This window comes from Zingiber officinale, chromosome 2B, assembly GCF_018446385.1.
Source record: "Zingiber officinale cultivar Zhangliang chromosome 2B, Zo_v1.1, whole genome shotgun sequence".
Lineage (NCBI taxonomy): Eukaryota > Viridiplantae > Streptophyta > Magnoliopsida > Zingiberales > Zingiberaceae > Zingiber > Zingiber officinale.
In genome coordinates, this window is record NC_055989.1 from 135,496,086 (window position 1) to 135,507,339 (window position 11,254).

An 11,254-nucleotide genomic window follows, 5' to 3' on the forward strand; every position below is an offset into this window, starting at 1 on the left:
GATCATAATCTCGGGGCGGCTTTCGGATGAGCGACCGGAAGAAGTCCCCATCCACAAGGCCCTGCGTGAAGGCGTTCATCATCGTCTCCGATGTGGCCGTTGGGATATCCATCGCCACTTGGTTGAATCGCTGGATGTAAGCTCGAAGCGATTCTCTCGACTCTTGCTTGATGGCAAACAAGCTGACACTTGTCTTCTGATAACGCCGACTGCTAGCGAAGTGGTGGAGGAAGGTCGTTCGGAAGTCTTTGAAGCTAGTGATGGATCAGTCCGGCAGCCTCCGAAACCACCGTTGAGCCGATCTCGAGAGAGTTGTAAGGAAAACGCGACACTTTACTCCATCTGTATATTGATGGAGTGTAGCTGTGTTATCAAACTTACCCAGATGATCATCCGGGTCCGTTGTTCCGTTGTACTCGCCGATCGTCGGAGGCACGTAGTGCTTGGGTAGAGGGTCTCGTAGAATAGCCTCCGAGAATTGGCGATTGATCCGCTCGGGAGATGAGTCCGCCCGGGGAGCTTTCCCTTTTCTGTCATCCCGCCTTGGCATTTCGTCTGAAGAAGAGCCTCTATCTCTTCGAGCTGGTGCGGCTTCAGGGGTGCGAAATAAGGCCCGGTGAAATGCGACGGTGGCCTGAGGTGCTTCCGCCCGGCCACCCGACGCAGATGTTGCTTGTTGCTCCGGCCGCTCGGCCGCTGCTTTCTGTTTTTGCTCCACAAGTTTGGCGACCCTCATCTCGACCAGAGCGTCGAGTTCTTCTGTTGAAAGCGCCACCGTGTGTTGTCGTCCAGCCTCATCCATCGTTCCCGTTCGGATACAGGAGCGTTCCCACAGACGGCGCCAAATTGATCCTGTCCGAACCAGAAGTCAACAGACGCTGGGCACGTGGCGCTCTCCGGCTCGCTGATGTAGATCTCCCACTGGTGGCGCGATGCTCCGGCTAACCTGCACAGAAGTCGAGCCGGGAAGGGGTTCCCGGCGGCGACCCTCCGACGCTCAAGTCAGGTAAGCTACGATGAACAAAGTGGCTTCCAAAGTCTCAGAATACGCACCACCAAAAGATCCTCCTTCCGGCGAAGCCTGAGGTTCTTTATATAGAGCTGTGAAGGGTTTGGGCATGCGTACCTAGGTGCATACGTGTCCTCTGTCCTTTCCTAGGTATGCGGCTGTCAGAAAGCTTACCTGTCCTTTCCTAGGTATGCGACTGTCAGAAAGCTTACCTGACCCATATCGCTACAGTCAAAGCATGCCCTCGATGGGACAGCAGAATCCCCTGTCACAAGATTTGGAGCATGGCACACACGTGAAACCTACCGGCTGTCAGAGAAGAAATCCTCGGGTCTTTTCCCTTGCTCCAAACATGTCGTCTGAGCGGACAGCTCCATCAACATCCGACCGGACATATGCAGTGGTTTACTTGTGGTTTGTGGAGACTAATAAACAAGGGTGCTTTATGACTGTGGTCGGTCAAAAGGTCAGCTCGGTCCATGACCTTTTTAACTGAGCGTCGGAACCCCGATTTGACAGGGTGCCTTCCAACCATAAGTGCGAGCCTGTCGACCCATCCGGGTATTCGATTTCATCGGCCGGCCGGCAGTCCGGTCGGACCGCACTCTCCCCGGATGGGCGGCTACTCCGGTGACTTCCACTTGGCGTTGACTTTGCAAGGGGGGGGGCCGCTCTTACTACCGGATCAGCAGGTTCTTCCAAAGAAAAGAAAAGCAAGCCTGAATTTGAAGAAGAATCTGACCAAGACTCCGAAGACGAAGAACACCTGGTGAACTTGGTAAGAAAAATGTTCACCGGGAGAAAGAGGAGCTTCAGCAAAAAGGATCTTCAAAAGATCAGCTCTCCCTCAGAACAAAAGAACGTGACTTGCTACGGCTGCAACAAAAAGGGACACTACAAGAACGAATGCCCAAAACTGAAGTTTGACAAACCAAAGCCAACCAAAAAGAAGGCACTCAAAGCAACGTGGGACGACTCCTCGGACGAATCGGAGGAAGAAGAGCAGAAACATCAGAGCCACCTCGCACTGATGGCCCGCGAAGCCGAAACAGAAAACGAGTCGGAAGATGAAGACGGGTCTGAACCCGAAACAAGCCACGAGTCCGTACTCGTTTCCGAAGGCTCGAATGAGGTATATTTTAATTTAAACAAAAAGTTTTTTAGAATCATTTCTTGTTTAAATAGTAAATTAACTAAAGTAGAAAATGAAAACAAATCACTTCTTGAGGAAAATCAAAACCTCAAGGAACAATTAAAAAATTCGAATCCAACTCAAGATCTAACACTTGAGGAAGAGAATTTATCATTAAAAAATGAAATAAACAATTTAAAGGAGATGTTAGAAAAATTCACAACAAGATCAAAAAATTTAGACTTAATCCTAAATAATCAAAAAGCATGTTATAATAAAACCGGACTAGGATATAAGTCGAATTCAAATAAAACCTTCAAATCATTAATAACCCAATACAAATCAACCAATCTAGCTTGGGTTCCGAAAGCGTGTCTGACCACGCAAGTAGGACTTAATCAATATTATATACCTAAAGAAAAAATACATTATATAAAATCGAATAAACCAAACCAAAATCCAAAATACAAACCTAAATCAAAATCAAAATCTAAACAGTTTAAAGATCAACAAAATTACCACCAAGTTAACCATAACTATAAAAAGAATCGACACAAGCCTAAAACCAAAAACTAAATTAATGGCCAATAATTCAGGGGGAGACTCCAGAATAGCTGGCACCTCCAAAACTAACTTACCCAATAGGGTAACCCAAAATTTACCAACCCGGCAGGGTAATTAAGATTAGTTAAAAAGAGACCAAGTTTAACTTGAATCATGGTACTGGTGAAATTTTTGGATGATAGTACGTTAGGGAAGCTTGGGCATCGCATGTCTAGAAAGATATGGCTTCGATCTGGTGCATTTGGCCAAGTGGAACTGACCGAAGCTACCCTTAAATGAATCCTAACCAGTTAGACCAAGATTTAGTACTAAGTTCCGTGGATAGGACTATTCGGAAAACCTCGAAAGGTTGGTTACTTCTAATGATGTCCATGTGACTCACCAAGCTTAGAAGTTTATCCGAAGAATGCCTATTTGTGGAAACCAAAACTAAATCTGAATCTAACACATGTTAAACCAAAACTCCATAATTAAAAATCTAATTTCATATCACAAAATCATAGGATTCCCTGATTGATAATATAGATCGAGTGAGATGAATAAGGCTTAAATTTTAAAGTTAAAAATTAATTTCAAATTTTAATTTTAAACTTAAAAATTAATTTCAAATTTTAATTTTAAACTTAAAAATCAATTTCAAATTTTAATTTTAAACTTAAAAATTAATCTCAAATTTTAATTTTAAACTTAAAAATTATTTTCAATTTTTAATTTTAAACTTAAAAATTAATTTCAAAATTTTAATTTTAACTTAAAAATTAATTTCAAAATTTTAATTTTAAACTTAAAAATTAATTTCAAATTTTAATTTTAAAATTAATTTCAAAATTTTAATTTTAAACTTAAAAATTAATTTCAAAATTTTAATTTTAAACTTAAAAATTAATTTCAAATTTTAATTTTAACTTAAAAATTAATTTCAAAATGTTAATTTTAAACTTTAAAATTAATTTCAAATTTTAATTTTAAACTTAAAAATTAATTTCAAAATTTTAATTTTAACTTAAAAATTAATTTCAATTTTTAATTTTAAACTTAAAAATTAATTTCAAATTTTTAATTTTAAACTTAAAAATTAATTCCAAAATTTTAACTTTAATTTAATTTCAAAATTTTAATTTTAATTTCAAAACTCTTTAAAAAAAAAAAAAAAAAAAGACCAGGGGCGGGCGCCCCTGGTATTCCCCTCCGGGGCGCCCGGAAGAGGATCCGGGCGCCCCGCCCTAACAACCCCGGGCGCCCGGAAAGGATCCGGGCGCCCGGAGTCCCCTATAAATAAGGGGCAGCAGGCGCCCCCAATCTTTGCACCACTAATTCTCACTTTTGCCAAGGTTCACTCCGAACCTCAGTGCGAAAGTACTCTAAATCAAAATTTTCTTGCGGTGAAGACGCTGTTGCGATTCAACCGAGGTCGTCAGATCTTTATTTGTCGATGGCTCCTCGGTAAAAAATTCTTCCCCTCCCTAAAAACTTTTTATTAGAATTTGGTCTCTTATTTTGTTTCTTAGAATGTTTTATTATATATATACAGTAGGAAACGAACAAATACTGGTGCTGGACCCTCCAATGCTAGTACAGACCCTAGGTTTCCCACAGACGAACTTAGGATTAAGCTTGAGTCAACCATCTATAAGGCCATTAGGACTACCTGCATAGATAGATCGTTCTTTCTAAGGTCATGTCCCTCCGCTTTAGAGGTTATAGGCCACTATAATTTAAGGAACCTTGTCGAATGTACCAGTCCAATAAACATAAGTCTGTGTGCCGAATTTTGCAATAACTTAGTGAAAGTAGACGATCTCACCTATACCACTAGGGCAACATGCACTGATATCACATTTTCCCCTACGAGTATCCGAGAGTTTTTAGAGTTGCGTCCATCTACTTGTTCCTTTTTGTGCTATCCTCCGAGGGATCTACCATTCGGAGATCCCTACTCACATATTACTCTCGATACGATTTATTCGTATTTTTTCGGGGGAGAGAGAGATCCCACTGTGACAGAGTTTAGGTCAGTAGAACTTCGGGTCCAGGACTACGCTCTTTATAGGGTTGTAGTCCTTTGCATTTTACCACTAACTACTCGGGACATCGCTGTGATGCGTCCATTCCATTCATTCTTACTCTATGCCATGATTCATAGGTTAGACATTGACATCAGCCTACATATCTTCTCCACCATTATCTACTCAGCTGGATTAGTGACTGATAGACGAGTCCACATACCATTTGGTCACATTCTGACAGCCTATATGTCCTCGTTGCACATTGATGTCACTAGAGGAGACATTGCCCATATGACCGAGTTCGATGTTATAGCAGCTCGAAACTTCTCCCTAGCTGGTATCCAGATAGATAGAGATGACGGGACTATGTCTTGGCGGAGGGGGGCACAGCACCAGCCCGATCCAGACGTACAGATGGACGAGTTCATGCTCGCACTATTTCCAGAGGAAGCCGCACCGGCTCCACCACCGCCCCGAGCTCGAGCTCCACGTCACGCTCCCCGTACTCTAGCCGACCGTATGACCGGACTAGAGAGAGCTATGGCGAGTCTCCAGCAGGAGAACTCTGACTTTCATCGGGACATTCGGCGAGAGATAGCCGAGTTACGAGCTGTCGGAAATACCCGACACACTGAGCTGATGGCACTTCTCCGATCCTTGGGATCTGGACCACCCCCTTCATCATCTCAATAGATCTAGTTATGACTCACTTCTGTAGCTACACTACCTGTAAAATATTTTGAATCTATCTAGTGATATTTCAGACTTACATCAATTATGTTCTATCTTAATAGACTAGGATTCTTTTTAAACTAATTTTAAAATAATGTTTTTTAACTAATAGGTTAAACTTATTTGTTTTCAAAACTTTCCATTTTTAGATTTTCAAAAACAGTTTTGGCCTTAGACTAGTTTTGAATCCTTAGAAAGCATGTACCCATAGGACTAGTTTTTGAGCATCTCACCAACACCTTAGGTTTACCTTGCTTGTGTTTGACAAACATAGAAAGGGGTGAGATGCATAGGCCAACTGTCTGGACTTAAGATGCTTATTTCAGTGCATCATCATAAGTCTGGACGTTAAATACAATTCAGATATTAATCAGATTAAAGTTCATCAGTCAAGTCAAACACTGACTGGTTATAATTAACTTAATCTGACTAACCAAGTGAAAGCTACTATCTTCTGATAGTTAGTTAGTACCTAATTGGTTAGACAGCTGGTTAAAGATAAGTGTCAAGTTCAGGGGGAGAAATTAATATGTGTTTGAAAAATATTTTTTTACATCTATGTTAAAACTAACTTATTTTTAAAACACCAGTTTTCAAAAAGTTAAATTTAACTAAGTTTAATCCCACCTAATTTTTAAACCTGATTTTAAAAGTTGAATATTGCAAATTTAAACTTATTCAGTTTTGTAACATATGCTTGAAAATTCAACTTTCCAAACTTACCTTTTATCAAATTAGCCTTAAAAATTTATTTTAGCAAAAATTTTACTTCTTGAAAAATTATTCTTACTTGCTTAATTTTTTCTTTGTTTTGAAAAATCGAAGTTGAAAATTTACCTTTTTGAAAAGTAAATGTTACTTAAACATGAAAAGTAAATTTGAAAAACCTGTTTTGAAAATTTTTACACGCTTGAAAAGTTACACTTGATTACCTTTAAATTTATACTTTTCAAAATTCAACTTGTCTCCCCCAAGTCAACTTGACTATTTTTTTAACTTGGTGTTAAAAATTGTACTTTTATCTTTCAATTTTTGAACCAAACTTAGATATGTTTCAAAATTTGATTACCTTTTACAGTAACTCTTCACTATGATTGTTTACCCTTGCTTATTTTTGATGAATGCCAAAGGGGGAGGGTTAGGTGGTTAAGTTAGCTAAACCAGAATTGAAAATACAAACTAACTTAAAAACCACATAAATGCATGTTGTTTCTTGCATATGTTTTCACTAACTTAACCAGGTTGTCATTCCATCAAAAAGGGGGAGATTGTTGGTGCGGTTAGCACTAACGATTTAACCCAGGTTTTGATGAATGACAAATAGGTTAAGTTAGTTTTGTTGTTGTCTGACACTTTGATCGAGTGTGCAGGAGAAGTCCAGCTAGGTCGACGGGCTGACCGGATAGCTGGCGAGAAGTCCAAGCGGGTCGACGGGCTGACCGGACGCTTGGCGAGAAGTCCAGCTAGGTCGACGGGCTGACCGGATAGCTGGCGAGAAGTCCAAGCGGGTCGACGGGCTGACCGGACGCTTGGCAAGAAGTCCAGACGGGTCGACGGGCTGACCGGACGTCTGGCAGGTAAGTAAGGTAAGTCACTGGAAGGGAGTGACTGTGAGGACGCGTTCCCAGGAAGGGAACATTAGGCGTCGATCCGGCTTAGATCTATTTCGGATATCTAAGTCGAGATCGTGACTAGATTCCGGTCTCGGAAAGACGGAATCTAAGTCATACTCTTTTTATCCATCTGTTGAACTTTAACTGTGCTACTGTTTTACAGGATGTATATTTGCCTCGGACTAACTTTGTTTTGCAGGAAAAAGGAGTTTTTGCCGGAAAAGGGAGTTCGGAACCAAGGCGAATTCTATCCAGCCGAGTCGCCGCCACGTGGAGTATCATGGTTTGTGCAGCTCGTCACATTCCATGGCCCGGAGGATCCAGCGCCCGAACAACATATAAAAGAAGCCCCAGACAGGAGCTTCAGATCAATCAATCAAGCTGAGAACTCTTCTACTGCTGGTCTTACTGCTCGACGTTCAGTGCGACGCCAACAAAGCTCCGACACTACGCTCCGTTCTTTTCCCTTTTTGTCGGTATTTGTTTTCAGTTTTCATTAGCATTCCCTGTACGGTTCTTTTGTAATCATCATTTCGAATTGCTAGTGATTGCCCAACGAAAGTGGTCAAGGACCACGGGCCTTCGAGTAGGAGTCATCACAGGCTCCGAACGAAGTAAAACCATTGTGTCTATTTTACTTTTCCGCTGCGTTTAAACTCTTGTTTTTCGAATCGATATTCACCCCCCTCTATCGAATCTAACGGTCCTACAAATATGTCCTAGTATGTCACAACCATGAAGACTCAAGCATATAAATGGAAGAGTTTTCAACTTTATTAACCTTAGGCATAATCGTCATTACACTGAGATTAAAGAGCATATCATTTATATAACTCTTTCCTAAAACGCTCCATTTTTAGATAAAAAAATTCTATTTGACTCAAACGCAATGCGATAGTCATGCTTGCTTAATAGTGATTCAGACACTAGATTCTTGTGAATCTCCGAAACATATAACACATTGTTGAGAGTCAACTCTTTGCCCGAGGACACTTCAACACCATTTTTCCTTGGCCCATAATATCCGAGGTTGTTGAATTCCCTATGAATAATTTTTCCTAACTTTGATTTCTTCAAAGTTGTGAAGCAACTCCTTGTTGTAGTAGATATGTATAGTAGCACCGGTATTGATCCACCATTATCGTGGATTTGAACCTACCATGTTTAATTTGGAAACCACGATATAAAGGTCGTTCATTTCTAGTCCCTCGTTCAGGTTGGTCTCTGCTTGTTCTTTGATTTTCTACACTCTGAAAATTTATAACTGACTCAGTCATAGTTGAAGCACTTTTAGAGAATTTCTTCTTATTTATGCCTCCTCTAGGTCTCATCTTGGAAGATTTAGGGTTATTCAGTTTTGAGTTTTGACCGTGCCCGACTATGTTGGTTTTTATTGTAACCTGAGAGAAAAACTTTTTCTCTGAACTCTTGTTGTCTTCTTTGATATGAAGTCTAACAATGAGTTGCTTCATGTTTATCTTCTTCTGCTTATGCTTCAGGTAGTTCTTGAAGTCCTTCCAGCTAGAAGGTAGCTTTTCAATGATAGCAGTCACCTAGAAGTTTTCACTCAGAACTATACCTTCCGTGTGGATTTTGTATAGGATCGCCTGAAGCTCCTAGACTTAGCTGATCATGGTCTTAGAGTCAACCTTCTTGTAGTGCAGGAATCAGTTCACGATGAATTCCTTGATCCCATATTCTCCATCTTGTACTTCTTGTCCAGGGACTCCCACAACTTCTTAGTTGTTTTCTTCATGCTATACACTGCGTATAGCGAGTTAGCAAGGCTATTGAGGATGTAGTTTTGGTATATGTACTTGGAATGAGTCTATACCTTTACTGTACTGATGGTCTAAATATCAACATTCTCAGCATGCTTGGGAAGATCCTCGGTCAAGAACGAAGTCAAATTGAACATGGTCAAGTAGAAAAGCATCTTTTGTTGCCACATCTTGAAGTGCAACCCATTGAACTTCTCTGGATTCTTTCCATGATTGATTGAAACATTTCCAATCAGGGTAGAGAGGGTCATCATGCTTTGAGTCTATTGCACCTCAACACTCTTCGTGGTTATCTCAATAAAAATACTCTATTTTAAGATTGTTGGGCAATCTTCCATAATGAAGATGGTTAATTAGAGATTACAAGGATAGTTGTTGAATTGAAATATACTCAAAAATATAACTTTAGACATATTGAGATGACCCAAACGGATAATCTCATACTAGTAAGCAGGAATGAGAAGTTGTATGGAAAACTAGGCTACCTAGAAAACTTAGCTGAGATATTCAACTGAGGCCGAGATGATAGTAAGAGTTGTTGAGGCTTGCGTACGCAATTTCTTTAAAACAAATCCATTCTCCTCCACTTGCGTTTTGAGGTTATTATGGATATCTGTTTTTCAAGATACAATAATAGAACTACATATACAACCAATCACTGATTGTTCGTGGCAAAATGAGAAAATATCGCAAACCACTGAGTGGAAATGTTTTACTACTAGCTCTCTCTTTATTCTGGATCACAATCTCCTTATATAGGAGGTTAGACTTTTACAGTATTCAATGGCCGAATTAAAACTATTTATTGCCTATACGTTAGTTCATTCTCTTGGACAAATTTTATCTCAATCGGTCCAATATTTAAAACCAGTTGTTGTTGCTACCTCCTCCTCGGTTCCTCCTTCCATAGCCCGAGCTCGAAGAAGGAAGAGATAAGAGGGTCCTATGGAGAATGTAGTCAGAAATTCATAATAGAGTCCGACCAAAATAACCGAATTTATTACCTTTATGCATGAAAATAATAAATTACCTAGTAGAAAAGATTTAAAAATCATTGCAAACCCTCTTTTTTTTCTATTACAATTTTTTTTGCTTATTATATGATAATTATGATAATTTGACAGTATTTAACGTGCACAAGTCATACTTGCACACGAATAAATTTAGTTCAGTGTAAATCCGGGTCCTAGATTTTCCCCCATGCACACCCATACTGAGAGAGTCTCTCCCCATATATTTGGTCACAATTACAATGTTTATGTATCAATATAAATCAACCAAAATGTATTGAAACTCCTAACGTGAGACTAAAGTCTCATTCATAATGAAGTATCTTTCCTCTCTACCACTTTTTTCATTCATATAAATCCAATACTTTAGAGTTTGATTATAGTAAAAAAGTGATTATGATCATCCTGATGCTCTTATAGCTCATCCCTAAGTTATGTGAAGAAAGATAAATTACAGAATTAATTTATAGTTAACCGTCAGATGATTAGAAGCTGAAATTTTTCTTCTAAAGATATACATCTATTAAAAATTAATATTTATTCTATTATAATAAATATATCACCTCTAATTAATTGGACACAATGTGAAAATACTATATGTTAGAGCTGGAGCCATTGGCGTGTCTCAATTTTCTTGATGTAGATTCTAATCATGGAGGCTAGGCTGAGCGTCCTAAGCTAAAGGAAAAGTATTATGTCTACATGTAAAAATACTTTATCACCCACGGTGTAATGTTTTATGAAAAAAAAAAAAAAGTTATCCTCAAATTGTTTTCCAAATAAATAAAATTGGACGCTATAATTTTTCTTAAAAAAATTCTTTCTGCCTTAATAAACAATAAAAAAATGGGGAAACTATCTCTTATAAAAAAAAAAAATATAAGATCCACTACCACATACTCATTATAATAATTTATTCACATTCCTTTTAACATTAACACTCATTATTTATGTCTCAAAGTCCATTCAGTCATCTTAAAATTATATCATATTAAATAAATATATTTTAGATATGTTTTAAAATATTTAAATTATTATTATTATTTTAATATTAATCTTACATTTTAAAATAATTTTACTATTTTTAAAAATAATATTATTTTTTTAAAATATATTTATTAAATAAAATATATGTATGTGGGTGACTAAATACATATTTAATTTTTAATTTCAAAAGTTATATTTTTTAATAAATTAAATTTAAAAAAATAAAAAAATAAACACATGGGGTGAGCCAGACCCTACATTGCTTGAATGCATTCAACGTATTGAACGTGTTCAAGCGAAAGAGTGTTATAACACTCATTCACAATGGTGCTTAACACCAAGGGGTGTTATAACACCCCATTAACATATGCAGTGTGGATGTCCTTATAATTATTCATCCGTGCTACTCTTCTCACATCT